This window comes from Furipterus horrens, unplaced genomic scaffold (assembly GCF_987537825.1).
Source record: "Furipterus horrens unplaced genomic scaffold, mFurHor1.1.pri manual_scaffold_2, whole genome shotgun sequence".
NCBI lineage: Eukaryota > Metazoa > Chordata > Mammalia > Chiroptera > Furipteridae > Furipterus > Furipterus horrens.
The window spans coordinates 168,432,113-168,452,648 of record NW_028327172.1 but is presented as its reverse complement, the minus strand read 5'-3'; the positions used below and the strand labels follow the sequence as shown (position 1 = coordinate 168,452,648).

General features: G+C 40.8%; 3 long non-coding RNA genes across 3 annotated transcripts in view; all 3 read left to right on the top strand.

Annotated features, from left to right (window-relative positions):
* LOC150019913 (uncharacterized) overlaps positions 1–20,536 on the top strand; it is a 212,109-nt gene that overhangs the window by 51,033 nt on the left and 140,540 nt on the right. The window lies entirely within an intron of this gene.
* Positions 1,313–3,538, top strand: LOC150019917 (uncharacterized). Its single transcript, XR_016509309.1, has 3 exons — positions 1,313–1,597; positions 2,128–2,237; positions 3,445–3,538. It is a non-coding gene; the product is annotated as an uncharacterized LOC150019917 (long non-coding RNA).
* Positions 5,184–9,375, top strand: LOC150019916 (uncharacterized). The gene is made up of 3 exons (XR_016509308.1): positions 5,184–5,282; positions 7,909–7,954; positions 9,114–9,375. It is a non-coding gene; the product is annotated as an uncharacterized LOC150019916 (long non-coding RNA).

Sequence of the window (20,536 nt, the reverse complement as noted above, 5' to 3'; positions counted from 1 at the left end):
AGAAATGGAAAAATTATGTGAAAAAATAATGAAGCAGAACTTCCCAAACTTGGGGAAGGAAATACACTTACAGGTCCAGGAAGCACAGAGAGTTGCATAAAAACTGGACCCAGGGAGAGCCACTCTAAGACACATTAAAATCAAATAGTCAAAAATTAAAGAGAAAGAGAAAATCTTAAAAGCAGCAAGAGAGAAGAAAAGAATTATGTACAAAGGGGTCCCAATTAGACTATCAGCTGATTTCTCAAAGGAGACCCTGCAGGCAAGAAGGCTCTGGCAAGAAATATTCAAAGTAATGAAAATCCAAAACCTACAGCTACGAATACTCTATCCAGTGAAACTGTCATTCAGAATAGAAGGGCAGAGAAAATGCTTCCAGGACAAAGTAAAACTGAAGGAGTTCATTAGATCCAAACCACTATTATATGAGATGTTAAAGGGACTGGTTTAGAAGAAGGAGGATCAAAATTATGAACATTAAAATGAAAACTGCTTCACAACAACCAACAACAGAAGCTAGGGAATCGAAACAAAGGCAAACTAAATAGACAATGAATTGAGTGGAAAGAAAACTATAGGTATGGGGAACATACTGGGGGGAGGTCAGCAGGGAGGGGGAAGGAGGAAAGGGAGGGAGATAGTACAGGAATTAAGAAGCATAGGAGGGAATGGAATAGACAGAAAGATGTTGAGAAGAACTGTATGCATAACCAATGGACACGGACTAAAAGAGGGGGACAACTGGAGGTTGGGGGTGTCGCTGGTTGGAGGGGAGCAAAGGGAAAACAAATTGGGACTACTGTAACAGTATAATCAATAAAAGATATTTTAAAAATTAAAATAAAAAAATTATATAAGATTCATTAATTACACTATTATTTTTTAAGTCTTATTTTGGGAGGCATTTATTGAGTTAGGCCTAAATAACTCAATATGCTATCCCTAAAACTCCTTTAAAAATTATGGAGAATTCGTATTGGGGAAGAGGTAATAGACTTTCTACTAAGAGGTGACTCACGGTAATTTTGTGGAGGAAGACATGAAAACAGTCATAGGAAAAAAAGTATAAAATGAAATGCAGACATTCTGTGACAAAGACAATAACATTAAATATATTTTGTTGTGACTTCTGGTCTTTTTAACTTTGTTTTTTATTCTGAGTAATTAAAAATTTCACATTATAAGTCTCTACTACAGTACCAATAACTTTATTGCAACTGAATTTGTTTCAAAATTTGATACTTGTGTTGAGTTAGACTGTTCTCAGTCTACACCTTCATAACCAAACTATATTATTTTATTCATGCAGAATGATCACCTTACAGCAGAACTGGAAACTGCATCTTTAAGATATCTATGTCTGGATGAAAAAAATAAACTTCTTCAACAGGAGTTATTATCTCTGAAAGAAATGCAAAAAGAATATGAAAAACTAAAGGATGAAAAAATGAAGTGGAAACAAGAAATAAACTTCAAAAGACATATGGAAATGCATATGGTAGAAAACAGTGAAATAGCACAGTATAAACAGAAGATTGAAGAAAGACTAAGACAGGATATAGAAGAAAAATTTAAAGAAGTCTATCTATATTTACAGGTTAATTTCTTGATATTTAAAGTAATTCATTTCACTGCAGATTACGTTTTGGAAATAGACATTGTATGTTTCCTTCTTTTAATAGCAATTTGTTTTGTAAATTTAAGGAAGGAAGGTAGAATGTTTCTCCCTTTCAGTATTTCAATTTCTATCATTGTTATTACTAAATTGCTCTTTCAAAATAATTCTTACTAGAGGATAATTTTATTTTAAAGACCAGTTGATATAAAACAAGAATATTAGGAATAAAAAATAAATTGCAATTTTAAAATTATACCATTATTGTTATGCAATTCTTAAAATTTTACATTGATTCTGCTATTCTTTGAATTATCAGAATGCAAGAGTACTAATAAAAGATGTAACTTTATAATTATAATTTAGTTGTGACATTGTTAACAAATATTTTAAACTTCAGCTTTTTTATGTTTAAAGATGCTCTCTGAATCATTGACTCAAAACTAAAGAAAATAAGTATAATTATTCAGATTATACTTATTTTTAAAATATATTCTGCTTATTTGCTTTAGACACAAGCAACATCTCAAGAACATCGGGAGCAGTTAAGAGAGACTCATAATGCTTCAGTAATAAGGCAGTTGGAACTCAGAAATGAAGCTCTAGAATCTGGACTAAAGAAGTAAGTCAAAACATGGAATCAGGGAAAACAAATTTACCTCATTAATTAGTTTCAAAAGCATAATTTTTATCTAACCAGGTTTATGAGATTAGTAGGAAGTGGAAGCTCACTAAGTAGTGTCATTTGGAAAATTATGTTAGTAAATGAACTTATCTTTAAAATGTTTTTCCAGAACAGTTTGCATCTCTTCCCCCATTTTAAATTTTACATGGCTTTTTCCCCCCGTTTTCATATAGTTAACCTGATCTACTAGTCTTTAAGCTAGGTGTTTCTGAAGCTTTATAATTTAGACAGTGATATTATTATAAAATTGCTTGTTGCAATTTCCCTAAATAGAAATGTTAATGAGTTTAACTATTTTTTGAAAGAAAACAACTTAAACCCAAAAGGTTCAATACTGGGCACATTCTGGTGTTTGGCAAATTTATTTTCTTGATTGTGATCTTTGTTATTATCACTAGAGGGCGGCTTGAGACTAACTATCCTTTATAGTTTTTGTACTCTACATAAAGGCATACATGTTAAATAGGGAAAGATTAATATCGGGGTGAAGGGCAGCATCATAGACAAAGTGGCTAAAAATAGTAAGGTGGTCTGTCTGAGGGGGGTGTGAAAGACAGAAAGGGCAGATTCCCCTCCAGTGCCTTGGTAACAACGTTATAATTGCCTCTGGAGCTGTTCTGGTTCATTCTGATCACCAACTAGGCTACCTTGTTCTCCCTTAGAGGTTGTTGCTCTAAATCATGCCTCAGTGCCAAGTGGTTAAAATCTCCAAGGTAATGAGTGATTTGCACAAGGGTGGTGAAAGCAAACGCTTGACAATGTCTATGAAGGATTTTTTTAAGTCTCTAAACTTGTTTACTAAATATGTCCAAGGTAATCCTCAAGAATCTTGTAAGTACAGCCCTTCCAGAAGGCAGCAAGTATTACCTGTTAAGCCTCGTACATCACTGATAGCCATTTCTCTCCCCTCCCTGCTTTGGATTACTCATTCGTCGGGAACCCCCACAGTCCCCCCTCAAGCATATGTACTTCTTTAGAACAATTTAGGACTTAAACTTGTATATAGTAGGTCTACTCCTACACATTTTCAGTGTTAAAATGCTGTTTAATGGGAAATTCCATTTACTACTGCAGCAACTTTAAAAAATGCAAGTCACTTAGGGAAAAATGAAATACTAAGCATTTATTTTTACAATCTTCACAGGACTAACGAGAGGCTAGCTGAAGTCAACACTGAACTTCTCCTGCAGAAAGTGCGTAACAGATTTTTACTCAACACTCCTAATACAAGGCTAGTCCTGGAGATGCCTTGTGTTGGAAATCTTAGTAATAGTTCTGTACTCTATGGAAATTATACTCCAAAAGAAAACTTGATTCCTACTTTAAGGCCGCGGACTTCAAATAATAGCATGGAGACTTACTTGGCCAAGCTTAGTTATAGTATCTTTTTTCCCTTGGGCTTCAGATTTCTGATATAATTTTAGTGTTTAATTTGGTGAAATTCCAAGTTGTTTAATTGACTAATGCACACTGAGTAAAGGCCTTAATTATTTGTGCTAATATAGAAAGGAGACATAAATTCTACAATCGTTTTTAAGTCCCCAGATCTCTCATTTTAAAGAGATGCCTATCATTAACTTTACTCAACAAATGTAGCTAAACTGACACATTTAAAAATTTTTTTAAAGCTACATATAATTTCAATTTTAGAAACTAAATATTACTGCCTAATAACTTATGGTATACTGGGCGATGCTTTGGTTTACTTTGTAATGGGTTTTAGTTTGGTGACGCTTCATAACAAATTAAAAATTTTGCTGCACCCTGATTTTTCCACGCTTAAGAATAAGTGAATGATTGATATCCAAGTACTTAAGCATATTGGGTATTTATTGTTTAAATGAAACTGAGATAAATCCTTTTTATGAATTAAATAATCTTGTAACACTAAATGGATTAATTTCTATTTTTAAGTTAAAATTTTGGTCATCTTATGTGAGAGAATATTCTTAATTGCTATTTTTATTTATACAAGCTTTATTTAACATCTTGGACTGTTTATACTGTGAATTTCTTACCCAGCATTGTTATTCTAACTTTAAAGACAATAATTATAATAACATATCACCTAAGTCTGTGACTTTAGTTGCACTGGTTATTGAAGCATATTTTCTCATCTTTCATGATATTTAATTTGTTGCCTCTCTTACCATTACATGAAGTTTAGCATTGCCCACTTGATTCCATTGTACTGTAGATTACTCCATATCTGTTTTGCTAATTTTTACCTTGACTTTTCACATTTTAGTTAATGTTTGTCCAATACCTCAGAAGTAATTTATAATTTCTTTCAATTGTGTTATTTAATGATATTATAAAATACAGATATCATTGAACGGATATTCATTAGATCTTCTTCTTAGAACTGAAAACTTAAAAATTTATTTCAGACAATTTCATAACAGATGAGATTTCTCTGGTTTACAGTTTTTTTATGTTCAAGTGTTTGTCAGTGTTTGTATTCCTAACACAGTGCATGACATAATAGTTCCTCAATCTGTGTTCTTTAAATCTGTGTTAAATAAATTTTAAGACAACACCAGAAATTAAGTCAGGGCTATAGCTGCTGTGCAGAACAATTTCATACAGCAGGCCTAAGGCTGCTATCCTTAGAAAGTCCTGCTTCAATATCTGGCCTTGGTTGGTGTCTGGAAACCTGAATCTGGGGAGGGTTCCCACCATTCCCTAACTGATAAGAATGTTTCACTATACCCAAACTGTTTGTACAAACAGTGGGGTTCATGCTGAACACTTCCTTTCCTTCTGGGAATCTTGTATTTTGGCACATGCTATGGGGAAGATGCCTGTGTGATTAGTGTGCCATAAAAACCTTGGCACTGAATCTAACAAGACTCTTGCACATTTCACATGTGTTATAGGTCCTTGCTTTTCATCACTTTGAATATTTCTTGCCAATCCCTTCTGGCCTGAAAAGTTTCTGTTGATAAATCAGCTGACAGTATTATGGGAACTCCTTTATAGGTAACTACTTTTCTCTTGCTGGTTTTAAGATTCTCTTTTTGTCTTTAACCTTTGGTGTTGGTCTCTTTGGGTTTATCTTATTTGGGACTCTGTGCTTCTTGGACTGTATGTCCATTTCCTTCACCAAGTTTTGGAAGTCTCTGTCATTTTTCAAATAGGTTTTCAATTTCTTGCTCTGTCTCTTCTCCTTCCAGCAACCCCGTGCTGTGAATGTTTGTATGCTTAAAGTTGTCCCAGAGGCTCCTTATACTATCTTCATTTGTTTGGATTATTTTTTCATTTGCTGTTCTGATTGGGTATCTTTTGCTGATTTGATTCTCAGCTTCATCCACTGTCCTGTTGAGTCAACTCTCTGCAAATTATTCTTCATTTCAGTCTGGTTCTTTTTTATGATTTCCATGTCCTTTTTTATGCTATTGAAGTTCTCACTATGTTCACTGAGCATCCTTATAACCAGTGTTTGAAGTCTGCGTCTAGTAGATTTCTTGTCTCATTTGTTTAGTTGTTTTTCTGGAGTTTTGCTTTGTTCCTTCATTTGGTACATGTTTCTTTGTCTCCTCATTTTGGCAGCCTCCCTATGTTTGTTTCTATGAATTAGGTAGAGCTGCTACATCTCTCAGGCTTGGTAGAGTAGCCTTATGTAGTAGGTGTTCTGCAGGGTCCAGCGACACAACCTCCCTGATCACACAAGCTTGGCACTCCAGGCGTGCCACTTGTGTGGGCTCTATACTCCCTCCTTTTATAGTTGAGCCTTGATTGGTGTTGGCACATCAATGGAAGATATTTACTCTCAGGCCCATTGGCTGCAAGGACTGGCTGCGACCACCAACCACTGTGGAGGATCAGCTGTGCAGCGGCCCACCCCACAGCGCAGGACTTACTTCATTGGGGTCTGGTGCCAGTTGAGTCTGCCCCTTCAGTGTTTCACATGTTGAGTGGTCGGATGGTTGCTTCAGTGTGGTCTGGATATATCCAACGGGAGCGCGGGCTCTGGGGCCTCTTGGAAGGTTCAGGGTCAGCTGCCACCTGTGTTCTGCCAGGGCCAACTGGCATGAGCTACAAATAAATCTGTAAAAAGCCATCTATTTATGCTGGGCTTCAGGGTGCTTAGGTAAGGACAAGATGCCAACCAAGGCCAGCTGCTGCTAGTGCTAGGTTGAGGCCACTTAGTGATAGGTACAGGGCATACTGAGGCCAGCTGCTGCTTGTTTGAGGTATTTTAGGAAAGTCTGAAGCATGAGCCAAGACAGGCCATTCATATTTTTTAAAAAGCCACTATAAACAGCTTAGGTGGGCCCACTGGTTGGGTGGAGTGGGGTCTCAGGGAATAACCAGGACAGGGCAAACGGTGTGAGTCTGTCTGATTGATGGAGACTCAGATATGGTGCCCACCTGTCCTCTCTGTAGTGGGTCAGGGTCTCAGAAAAGAACAATGGCCTCTGCTAGCACTTTTGTCTGGCAGAAAACTGCCCCCCACCCAGCTCTTACCCAGATGCCAGGCAATTCAGTTCCTCCCTGGGTGTCTCTTGTGTCTTAAGCTGCTGCCCAGTACTGGGGCTCAAAGGGAGTGAGTCCAAGGAAGTCTGTGTGTGGGACAGTTAAGAAAAATGCCTGGGACTCAGAAGCCCTCCATCTCACTCAGCCTCAATCCCCACTGACTTTTACAGCCAGAAGTTATGGGGACTTTTCTTCCTGGCACGGGAACACTGGTCTAGGGGCCCTGGTGTGGGGCTAGGACCCACCTCGCTTCTCAGGATATCTGCAGCCAAGATATCCTTCCCGATATTTATCCACCATACATGGGTGTGGGACCAGCCCGTTCTGCATCTCTGCCCCTCCTGCCAGCCTCAATGTGGCTGCTTCTTTAAATCCCTTGTTGTAGGACTTTTATTCAGCTATATTTCAGGTGGTTCTGAATGATGGTTGTTCTGTAGTTTAGTGGCAATTTTGATGTGGTGGTGGAAGGATGTGAGTACTGCATTTACTTATATTGCCATCTTGAGCAGAGTCCCTGATTAAACTTTTACAAAGGGCAGTTTTCCTAACAATTGCAAAATAATGCATTCCTTGTAAAATATGACTTCACCTGTTTAAACTTTGTTGTACCAATGGGATCAAACATCACTTTCCTAAAGTCATGTTTACTCAATAGACCAATATCAACTGTACCTTTTATCAGATTAATCTAAGTAGCATTTACATATTCATAAAAGTTAGTGGGAATTGATTTTACTTATGTGATTGTTTATTTATTTATTTACGCAATCCCCAAGTTAGGGCTAGTCTCTAAAATTATTATTTAGCCCTGGCTCAGCTGGTTGGGTGTCGTCTCTCACAAACTGAAAGTTCACTGGTTGAATTTCCAGTTCAGGCACATGCCTGGGTTGTGGGTTCCATCCCTGGTCAGGGTGCGTGTGAGAGGCACTTGATTGATGTTTCTCTCTCACATTGATGTTTCTCTTCCTCCCTTCCCCTTTGTCTAAAAATAAATAAATGAAACCTTTTAAAAATAGATAGAAATTAAATAAAATTATTTAAAGCTCACATTTCATAAGCTATATGTCATTCTTATAATAATGTCTCTTGTTTAACTTCATTGTTATAAATTATACTTGACTTATTTCAGATGCGGCAGGAGTTCGAAAAAATTCTAACTAGAGAACTAGAAGAAGGTATGTTGCCATACTTTATTAATTAAATTTTGATATTATTGATTTCTGAAATAAATAGCAAATGGCATCCATTTACATGTTTGAGTAACCCATACTGTATTAAGTATTTTCTTATACATAGGGATTGAAAAATGTGAAAGCATAAACATTCACAAGGAAGAATACACTTATTTGCATTCATTTATCACATTTCATAGCTTTTTTAAAATCTCAAAAGTCCATGTATCTCTTTTAGTTTCTGGCTGTCCCCTTCCTTTCCTCTGCCATGCCTATGGGTCTGTCAACCTGCACACTGAACCTCTTGTCAGAAAAGTGGGCTTCATCCACCTCTCATGTTTTTGCTAGAGATATAAGGCCCAATAACCTGACTCATCTAGTAATGCTTAGTCAAGCAGTTACAGTTCATATAGCTGTCGCTGAGGGGCAACATTTAAATCTCCAGTCATCGACTTTGTCATTGGTTTACCCTTGACCCTCAGGAAAAACTCCAGATTCCTTTGCATGGAATAAAAACACAGAAATCCATTTAGTTCTTGCCAAATAATTCAGACTTATTTCAAAATACCACTTACCCTTCTCTGCCCCTTTGCTCTAGCATCTAGCCAAACTAGACTATTTCTAATTCCACAAGTGTTCTCCCTCACCTATAGCCTGGGCATCTGCTTCATTTGTTTCTCTGGCACACTCTTTCCTAATTCTTCAGCTACCCACTTACAGATATATATATATATATCACCTTCATCAAATAGCTGACAATATTGACACAAAACTTGGATGTCCCTTCTGTGTGCTCCAGTAGTGAGCGCCCTTAATATTTGTCATCTTATATATGACTCTGAGTGGAAATTGCACATTCATCTGTCTTTTGAGTTTATAATATATGATTGTTCAGGGGTGGACTGTGTCATCTCCACCTTGTAACTCCAGTGCTTGTCATACTCAGTGCATGGTTGTTGATTAAATGAATGAAGAACAAAAAAACCAGAAGCTCTGATACTTAGCCACAATAGCAATGAATACAGTCGGCAACCATGGACAAATTATATTTCATAGTAATCTTGTGTGTGTATTGTAGTCATATATAAATGTTTTCATTCTTCTTAACACATACTTATTTGTATTTTAGATAAAGAATATAATCCTTTAATTCTTTTTCCAGGTGCTGCGGAATTTAAATCTGAAGCCTGCACAGCTTATCCTATAGGTCAGGCAGATACATATGAAAATCTACTTCTGAAAACATCCCAAGAATATACACAAATGTTAAAGAAAAAATATATGATCTGAAAGATAATTATTTACTGGACTATTTACATAATATTCTAATTATTTTCCATTAAACACATACTATGTGGCTGCAGTCACTCCAGACTCAGCCAGGCCTGCTCAGACCTCCCCAATAAAGGCTTTGAGTTGGTTTACATGTCTCCTACCGTCTTCTTCGCACAAGCCTAACATTTTGGCTGAAACCTAGAATGAGATGTGTTCAGGGACACCCATTTGCCTTGTCCCTGCATCCACACTGGCTGATCTCTACCAGGGTAAGGAGTTTGCTTCTCCCCGCACTTCCAGCCCTCTCTCTGCTCCTGTTGTCACTGCACATCACTCCGAAATCCCAGTGCTGGGTGAGAGGCGCTACCAGGTTCTGGACCCTTGAGGGATAAGAGGACCGAGGTATACCCCTCTCCTTTCTCCTCTTCCTCTGTCACTGCTCTGATGGATCACAGGGCAGTACACCCCCTGAGAGGCCCTCAAGCTGGGAGACAGGCCTTACTCCTCACCCTTCTCACATTCAGGCCAATCCAAGCCCTAGTGGAACACCGTCCCTGGAACACCATCCCTGGAGTGACTACTGAGAAACCTCAAGGACTTAGGCCTTAAATGGCCCTCAAAACAAAAAGACTGATATTTCTCTGTAATACTGCCTGGCCTCAATATAAATTAGACAACAGGTCTGTTTGGCCCGAGAAAGGGACTCTTGGGCCCCGAATATCAACTGATCTCAACAACTACTGTCACCACCTGGGCAAGTAGAGTGAAATTCCCTCCATTCAAAGCTTTTTTTTTTTTTTTAAATAATTTATCTGTTTGTTTGTTTATTTTTTTATTTTTAGAGAGGGGAAAGGAGAAGGAGGGAGAGTAACATCACTGTGTGGTTGCCTCTCACTCGCGCCCCCAACTGGGGACCTGACATGCAACCTAGTTATGTGCCCTGACTGGGAATCAAACCAGCGACACTTGGTTCGGAGGCCGACTCTCAATCCACTGAGCCAGACCCATTCAAGGCTTTTTTGACCTACACAAGCACCCCTTCCTCTGTCAATCCTGTTCCACTTACCAAATCATCCTCCTTCACTCTACCCTCCCAAAAACCCATCCACCTGATCCTATTGATCCCATTACTCCATCTCTGACTCCTAAAACCCCTTCAGATGCCCTAGAAGACTGCCTCCTCTCCTCTTCTCCTCCCTATGCTCCTCCACCTCCTAATGCCCCAGGGGTGGCCAACCCAACCCACCGCTTTCCCCAGACTACATCGTGAGACAATTTCTCAGCCTCATCCTGTCCTCTGTCTTAGACAGCTTGCTGAGCTCCAGGAACCCATTCGGCTTCACATTGCTTTTTCCCTCTCCGACCTCTCTCAAGTAGAACAACGCCTTGGTTCTTACTATACTGACCCAACCCATTTCATTAAGGAATTTAAATATCTCACTGTCTCCTATTACCTGGCAAGATCTCTTTGTCATTCTGTCCACCTGTATAGCTAGTGAGGAAAGAGAGTGGGTGTGGCTGGCAGCCCAGCCTCATACCAATACAGTAGTCCTTCTCTGTATCCCGGTTCACTTATCGCGGCCTCACTGTATCACGGGATTTTTTTTAAAGTATATTTTATTGATTATGTTGTTACAGTAGTTCCAATTTTTTTCTGCCTTTGCTCCCCTCTGCCCAGTACGCCCCTTCCCTCCAGTAATCCCACCTCCCTTAGTTCATGTCCATGGGTCGTGCATATAAGTTCTTTGGCTTCACCTTTTCTATATTATTCTTAACTTCCCCCTGTCTATTTTGTACCAATTCTGCTTCTTAATCCCTGCACCATTTCCCCATTTTCCTCCCTCCCCCTTCCCAGCTTATAACCTTCCAAATGATCCCCATACCTATGATTCTGTTCCTATTCTGGTTTGCTTAGTTGGATTTTGTTTTTCTTTTTTAGATTCAGGTGTTGATAGTTGTGAGTTTGTTGTCATTTTAGTGTTCATAAGTTTTGATCTTTTTCTTTTTCTTTTATGCAAAATTGAATTTAATATAGCTAAAGAGCAAATTGATATATTTGTCACCACCTGTACGATCTTCTTTTTCTTAAGTCCCTTTGACATTTCATATAATAATGGCTTGGTGATGATGAACTCCTTTAGCTTTACCTTGTCTAGGAAGCACTGCATCTGCCCTTCCATTCCAAATGATAGCTTTGCTGGATAGAGTAATCCTGGTTGCAGGTTGCCTTTCATCACATTGAATACTGCTTGCCAATCCCTTCCTGCTTGCAAAATGTCCTCTGAGAAATCAGCTGATAGTCCTATAGGCACCCCCCTGTAAGCAACTCTCTGCCTCTCTCTTGTTGCCCCTAGGACTGTCTTTATCTTTCACCTTTGGCATCTCAGTCATGATGCGTCCTGGTGTGGTCCCCTCTGGGTCCAACTCGCTTAGGACCCTCTGTGCTTCCCGGACCTGTATGTCCATCTCCTTCGCAAAATTTGCGAAGTTTTCCTCATTTTTTTCAATTCTTGCTTCCTCATTCTGCACTGGTTGACTGTGTTTTTCTTCCTTATGTTCCGAATCATGGATTTGAACCCCAGTTTCCTTCCCTTCACCATTGGTTTTGTGTGGATTTTCCTTTGTTTCACTTAGCATAGCCTTCACTTCTTCTCTTATGCATTTGCCATACTCAAGCATAGCTGTCAAGCCTGGGAGCATCTTTTATCACCAGTGTTTTGAATTCTGCATTTGTTAGGTTGTCTATCTCCTCATCTGTTAGGTTTGCTATCTCCTCATCGCTTAGTTCTCCCACTGGAACCTTGATCCGTTCCCCCTTTTGGGCCATACTTCTCTGTCTCTTCGTTCTGACAGGCTCCTGTGTTTGTTTGCCTTCGTGTCCCAGATAGAGCTGTCGCTCCTGTTACGTTGTAAGGGATGGAGCCTTAGGGATTCGTCAGTACACGGTGACCTGTTTCACCACGTTGTGGCGCTGTATGTGGGGGAGGGGTCTGAGAGGGAACAATGCTGCCTGCCCAGCACTCGCCCCTCTTCTAGGCACCTCTCTCACCTTTGCACCGGACCAGCGCCCCTCCAGCTATTGCCCTGGCCATCGTTCCCAGGGTGGGCGGGTCTGCGGACCATCTAGGACCATGGGGGCCCTTTAAACAAGTGGACTCTGCTGAGAGACCAGCAGTCTTTGCCTCCACCCCAACCCCCACTGGTCTGCACAATCAGAAGCAATGAGGCTCGATTTTCCCCAGTGCTAGGACCATGAGCTGCGAGGTCCAGTGAGGAGCTGGGAACGCTCCCCAGGTGTCTCTCCTGACCTTTCAAAACGTGTGACTGGGCTCTCTACCGGCCTGCCGCCACCGCCGCTGCTGCCACCACCATACCACATCCTCTCCACCCTGTCTCCAGCCCTACCACCTGTCCGGATGAGCATCTCCTCTTCATATCTTTGTTTGCTAGACTTCCATGCAGTTTGACACCCTGGAACTTCCGGTTGTTTCTCGTTTTGAGGTAGCTGTATTCCCTCCTAGTTGTGGTTGTCTCTAGTTTTAAGGTAGTTGTATTCCTTCCTAGTTGTGGAGGGAGACTCAGCGTCGCAGGATTTTTAAAAATATTATATTTAATTATCGCAGATTTTTCGCTATATCATGGGATTTTGTGGTACTGTATACATAGGTTAAAGTTATGTAGGTTTAAGACTGTAGAATATGTTTAAGAACATAAGTAGTGTTTATAAAAGTGTGGAAAAGGTTAATAAGGGAGTGGGAAAGGTTAATAAGGGACTGGGAATGGTTTATAAGTGTGGGGGAAGGGTTTATAAAGCCTTAAAATATATATAAATACTAAAATAAATGTAAGGTTCCTACTTAGTGGATTTTCACCTGTTGCCGGGGGCATCTGGAATGTAATACCCACAATAAGCGAGGGAATATTGTACTCTAAACTGACAGGCCCACAGTCATATGATAGTGTGCCTCCTGGCCAGATTGAGGGAAGCCCTCCAGCGTTTCACTTACCTAAATCCTGATTCCCCAAGAACATTTTCTCCATATGCATTTTATTTCACAGTCAGCTCCCAACATACACCACAAGCTCCAAAAATTAGAGGCTAGCCCTCAAACCAGTCAGACCAAATGTGTTAATCTGGCTTTAAAAGTCTAACCATCAAGATGAGGAGCATGCCCAATTGTGAACTCAGGCTTTCCAATTACTGGCTTCTGTTCTGAAACAGTCCGGCAGACCTAACCCATCAAAAGGAAAAAGTCTGACCCCTCCAGGGCGCTGCTTCAAATGCGGCAAGCCTGGACTCTGGGCTAAACAGTGCCCAAATCCATGAGCCCCCCCCCCCCCACCAGGGCTGTGCCTGCTGTGCACACTAGAGGAGGCGCAGGGATATTGGTTACCCGCCTGGGACGGACTCCTGGCTCTGACCTCCCAGAGCTCCTGGGACTAGCAGTGGAGGACCGAAGCTGCCCAGGGGCTGCATGAGCCCCATGCCTGTATTCAGGATGGAACATTGGGTAGCTCTATCAGTAACAGGGAAGCCAATATCTTTTCTTATTGATACACTGGGCCACTTACCAGTTCCTCAATCTTGATTGTTTGGGTTGATATAAGAATAGAGAGATGTTAATAGTCTTATTTTCAGGGTGGTACAGTTAATGGAAAACAACTGGTGGTCAGCTTGCACAAACAGCATAGTAGGCATGCCAAAACCGCAAAATGTTGGTTAGAGGGTCTCTGAGGAAACTGAAGAACAAAAAAGGAACAGGATACATGAGAGAAGGTGTGACAGGAGCTGGGGATTTCTGCAACGTGCTGTAAATGCCTTGGAGAACAAAGAGAGGAGGGGATAGCCAATCATTTTTAAACACGATCAGAAAGATTGTACCTCCCACAGTACTCAGCCAATGAGAAACTGGGGGAAGAGACCCCCGCACTAGGGAATAAAAATCCTGCTGTGCCTCCACTGGGTGTGCCAGCATACCAGACAGACACCCGGTCTTGTAAGGCCTCCATTAAAGCCTCACTTTCGCTGTACTCTTTGTCTCCACGTCCATTTGTTGAGTTTTGGATGGGATGGAGGTGTTTCTCACAGTTGACTGCATAGTCTCGCAACCGTCCACTATTCCTGTCCTTCCGTGCTCCTTAGAAGAATATGTTTTTGCTGAGGTATTCTAGTCAAGCTTAAGGCCCAGATACTCCTTCCCTCTGCTCACCAATCACCTGCCACTTCCCACTCTCCTCCCTCCATTATTTAACAGAAATGCTGCCATGTCTCGGATTCCACTCTGTCTCTAGCCTTTTGGAACATAGTGAGTACAGTCTCTCACCTTTGGGGTAAAGGAGATGCTGCACTTTGGGGGTGGAGCATTCAAACGTGCTAGACCTGTCTTTGGAGGTAGAAACAATGAAATCTGAAATGAGTGCTCGGGTTCCCCCCAAGCTCTGAAGACAAAAGAGGCGCTTCCTTCATCCAGTCCAAGTTCTCTAGCATCCCTACATGAGTAGGGGCCTGGCAGAGGTGTCTAGCGTCAATCCCTAGGAGGTACGGGGGCCTCATAGGGAACTCCCAACACTGTAATACAACTGTGGCTCATCCGGGAACCCTCAAAATAAGGAGTGGTCTTCTGAGCCCCCTTGGCTGTTTTAGACAGGAGGAACTGAGACGTAAAAGAGTAAAAGAGTCGGGAAATGACCAAAGGTATAGCAGCCTTTGGAAGCCCTTCTCACAAAACAGCACATTTGACCCATCAAAGGGGTTCCTTAGCCTTTTCTGCCTCTAAACCTGGCCAGGAGAAAAGTCAGTTTAAATCATTGGTCTATTGTAAGCTTACTGCATTTCTTTATAGCCCAGATGACTTCTAGCAACTCAATTTGCATCCAAATACTCCTTGCAGGAGCTGCAAGGAGGGGCAATGTTAGTTTGCCAAGTGAATGTCTTCTTCTCAAGAAATTGCTGCACCCCGTGGGCACAGGTCAAGCATTTAAAAGCCACCAGGGTGCTCACTGCAAAGAAGGACATCCATGAGAGGATAACCTGGGACATGGACCAGGGCCGAATGCGAGGTTTCCTGCCAGCCACAGGCAGAAGCCCACGCAGTGAGAGGCACTCTGTAAAAGCAATCTCACTGTCCCATCTTTGTGGTGCATTCCCCACTTAGGTTTAGTTCTCAAGAGGAGAAGCAAGATTTTAGCCTGTAGTTGGAAAGTCCTGGCTTTTCCAGGTCCTGTTCTCCTAACTAGGCCTTTTTGCTCAAATTCCCTCACTCAGTCTTTTTTTCCCCCTTTCTCTGGCTGCTCCATTTACCTCTTTACCGCCCCCCCATAACTATCTGCTTTAAAAAGTAATTGTGTTTGTTTTCCAGCCAAGTGGCCGTCTAATCCCCTAAGGCCATGCTTTTGATCACTATCCCCCTAGTAGGAGGGGACGCTATTCCTTACCTGCCTGACCCAAGTCTTGCATTTAACTTCAGTTTCAAATTAGGCTTGGTCCCACTGCACCCACTTTAGGAACAAGAGTACAGAAAGGGAAAAATCTCACACCTCCCTCAATATACAGAAGAAAAAATCTGGTACTCTTAAACTGAAGTGATCAAAGTCATCCAAGCCTGATCTCTCCCCTTCTTCTCCAGCCCCTGCTGCTGTCAAGGTTATGACATTACAAAACATCTCACTTCTGAGCACTGTGTATCTCTGCCAACATAATAAAGTTTTTTTCTGTATTCGTTTCCTGATTAACTTTCAAAGAAAATTCATCTCCCTTATTTTAGAATGTTGCGTCTTGCACAGAAGACTATGTATATTGCAGAAGATTGCTTACATTGCAGAGGGTTCGTGTAAGTCATAGATGGTCAGTGTAAATGGAAGAAAGATTGTGAGGGAGCAGGAAAAGAAAGGAATTGAAAAAGAGAAGGGAAGGAAGAAAGAAAGAAGGACTTAAGGAAGTGACAGAAAGCAGGGAAAGAAAGAATATGGAGGTAAATCTTTGAAACACTGTAACTTCTAGACCTAGAAGCTACTAAGTCCTAGAAACAACAGGATAATTAACTCGCTATTCAAGCTTATTACTGGTTGAAGAAAGAGCAGGGTGCTGGCCTCTCCAACGCAGAGGAAAAAAAGTGATACTTCTAAACTCAGGCTGGTTTTCAGCGGATGCCTGAGGCCTGAGCGTGTAATCTCAGCCACTTTGCTCCAGCCCCTGCCCTAAGTAGAGCAGGGCGGGAGTAGGGGGCCCATTCTAGGGCAGGACAGCCTACTTCCACGCCCACCTCCCCCCACTGGTATTTTTAGAGAGAGAGCCTTGCCTCTCCTCCTTAACTACTGAAGCAGGTGGAACATGCACTTTGTTAAATTGATGTGCTGTTTTATGTCAACACTAGTGGGCAGGTTGTAAAAGATTTAAAAGTTTTAAAAAAACATTGACATCATAAAACATGCAGAAATAAATGCTGCCAGTGACTCCTCCTGGCTTGAGATCTTCTCCTATTTTTCCTCTCCCCTCTGAGCCTTGCTAATACCCTTAATAACCCCAATAATACTAACCTGTCTCCTACACCTTCTAATAAGTTTTCTCCTCAGGACAGTGCAAGCTGCCACAAACCAAGCTGTTGGTGACGTCCTCCTACTCCATACCCTTCCGTATCAACCAATACCTCAAGAAGAAATATAAAGGCAGCTCTACATCCTAACATCAGCCCAAAGAAGTTTCAGAAAACAGACCTTCGACCCAACTCCCCAGAAGCAGTAAAACGAAGGCAGGAATCTTAGGCATAAGACCTGGATTCCGGGAATTCACATCTAATTGCAGCAAGCCCCCCAATAAATCTGGCCCTAGTAACTGCCTATGCCCTGCAGTTATCCTATTTAACCAAGATATCTTTTTCTGCTGACAAGATTTTAGCGGTTTCCCTGTTCTCAGAGCCTACTTCCCTATCACTAGCTCCATTGGGACTTTTGAGAGTCCCGCCAACTCTCCCACCCCTTAGAAACCCTGCTCTGTTTCTGCTCGGGCCTGCAGTCACTCCAGACTCAGCCCACCTGCTTGGACCTCCCCAATAAAGGCTTTGAACTGGTTAAAATAAATAACTAAATAAAGGAATGAATAAACACATAATATGTGAAATTTATTAAAAATCTATTTTTGGATCTTACGTGTATGATGAAAAGTTCTATGGTATTTTAAACTATGTTTCTTGACATCTAAGTTTTAAGCAGATTTTATAAATGAAAGCCAGCACTATTGAGTTTTACATACTCAAACTGACCAAATACCAGCTATTTAAACAACACCCAAACAACCAAGTGGTCATTCATACTGTAGTGGTGTTAAATTCTTTATCAGACATGGCTATGGAGGGGGGGGGGCAAAAAACTGAATTTATTTACTAAAGATTATGTATTTATTCTTACATGCTTAAAACTCAGTCACCTCCAAAGTACTCTCCATTTCATACAATACACATATCAAGATGTTTTCTCCACTGCTCAAAACAGTTTTTAAACTCACCAATTTTGATGCCTTTTATTGCTTCTGCCATTTTTTGTTTCACCTCTTCCATATCTGCAAAACATTTCTTTCTGAGGATTTTTTTTCATCCTGGGAAACAAAAAAAAATGTTGCTGGTGAGATCAGGTGACTAGGGAGGGTGAGGCATGGGGGTCATGCCATTTTTTTGTCAGAAACTGCCGAACATTCAGTGTGGTGTGGGCAGGTGTGCTCATAAATCACGCATCATGAAATGGGCAAACACGATGAAAGAGTCTTCAAAAACATTCACTGAAACTGAACGCAGCCTCTCACAACAATGCCAGCTGGTGCACTGGTTCTAGGGTTCCTAGAACACTAACCCAGTGGGGGAAGCCTATACTACCAGAGGCCTGCCCTCCAGAAGATATTTCCAGGTTTTTGCCCCACATATGTATTTGTACTGCGGTGTATTTGTGTGTGTGTGAGGGTAAGGGGGTGCAGGTAGGGAGTTTCTCATGAGCTGACAATGTTATCTACATTGCTGGTCACCACTATTCCTTTTCAGCCTGTTCTGAGCTTGTTTTCATGCTCATTGTTCTACTGAAAATGCTTCACCAATGTCCTTTGTATTGCCAAACCCAATGACTATGTCTCTGATCTCAAATTTCTCTAATTTATTCTCGGTGCTTCTGACTTAGTTGACCACTGTCCTCTTTTCAGACTCTTCTCTCCAGTTCTGTGATCATTTACTCTCATTCTACTTTTTCTCCTACGTTACTAACCTCTCCTTTTAAGGCTCCTTTGCTAAGTTCTCCTTCTCTACCCAATCATTAAAATTTGATCCTCCTCAAAACATGGTCCTGAGCCTTCTTCTCTTCAGTGTCTTCTATCTCTAAATATTTTCATCCACTTTAATATCTTCACATACAATTCATATGCCATGTCTCCTAAATTAATGTTGATAGCTCAAATCTGTCCCCCTAGCTCCAAACTGACATATCCAACTGCACAACATAACATCTCCACTTGGCTATCCCACGGTTCTCTCTAAATCCTTATGTCCAGACAGACCTGATGCTTGTCACCTCAAAGTTCTGCTTCCATCTCCAATCCCATCCCTCATTCTCTCCCTACATGAACAATGACAACACATTCAAGCGGGAACCAAAATTAAAAATGGAGAAATTATTTTTGACTCGCCCCTTTTGCCAATCTCTTGCCTCCACTTAAACCCTTCAGCAGATTCTACTTCCAAATATATTTCAGTTCCACCTACTTCTCTCCATGTTTGCTGTCCTGGGGCCCGCCATAAAGTAGGGTAAGGGTGGGGGGAGGAGAGCATCATGGACAGTCCAAACTTCTACAACGCCAAGTTTGTGACCCTAGAAGGAGATAGATGCTCTCTCCCTGCATTAACAGGTAAAATCCCAGAGAAGAAGAGGCCAAGTTTGGGTCATGTGGAGGAGAAAGGGCAGCTTCCCAAAGGTATGGTGGTGCTGTTACCAGAAAAGCAAAAGGGAGCCAGACAGAGAGGAACACTCTGTGAAGAGCGGAGGCTGGTGACAGACTCTCACCTCCTTACTTGTCCTTTGCTGTCCTGCGTACATCTCCCAGGCAAACCAGATGCTTGAGGCAATTGGCTCTTAAATAAATTGTTATTATAATGCCCCCAAGCTTTGAGGATTTCCCAGAGCAGGTAACGCATAGAACTTGGAAGTAAAAGAGAGCCTTCTAAGGCTCTGAAAGCATGTGTCTACATTTTGTTGCATTAATGGGTATGGTAATAAGCAGAAGGTATCTACTTCTGTGGGGTTTTATTTTATTTTTTCAGTCTTTCAGGATGATTTCAGCTCTGGGTTCCAGGTTGGCAGGGTTCCAGGACATGTATATATTCATGTAAATATAACTCCTTAAATTTATAATGTAGCTACAATTATACGCCTGAGAAAATTTATACTTGAAGAACTAAACAGTAAGACCTATATAAAAAGAGGTCAAGGTGGTTTTCTTCCACCCCCATGCCTTATCTCCAAACACAGTAATTCAAATTAGTCAAATAAAACTCCCAGGGCTTCTTTTAATGTTTTTAGAATTAGGGAATTCAACTGGAATTTTGATTTTCCAAAACAAAAACAAACAAGAAAAAACTCACAGGGTCAGAGACAGTAGTTCTAATCATTCCTATTCTTCTTCTGAACAACCAGCAGAGGGCGAAACAGAACAAATAAAATAAGTGGAACCTGAATTTGTCCAAGTTCACACAAAACCTGAGTGACGACAATGAGTCCTAACTCAAGAACTTAGAAAGGGGTAAATATGGTTTTGAACACTCATTTGATTTATCCATGATGTTTCCAAGTTATTTCTATAAAATTTTAGTTTATGATAGAAGTTACATTTTTTTCATCCAGGACCCACTCATATCACAACCTGCTAGAGACCAATTTTAGAAAGGTAGGTACTCAGAAAATGTACTGGAGAAGGCAGAGAATACCAAGTATTTCTTAGTCTAATAACAGGACTTTTCATGCTTGTAGCAACTAGAATATAACCTCCCCTGAACACTTAATTTATAAGAAAGGGAATCAAGAGAAGTAAAACTTGTTCTCATATACCCTATGTTCAAAATGAAGGCACATAGAAGCACTATTGTAAGAAAAGGTAAAAAATTTATGAATCTTATGTTAGATAAGGGTGAGAACATTCTATTAAAATTTTAAAATATGTAATGTATGTGTGGTCTCTGCCCAGTTCAGTTGCCTTTTGGGAAAGCACTCTTTATACTATAAGTCAATGTGTCAAAGATCAATTATATTCACCTATTAAATTATAAAATACAGTTGGGAAAA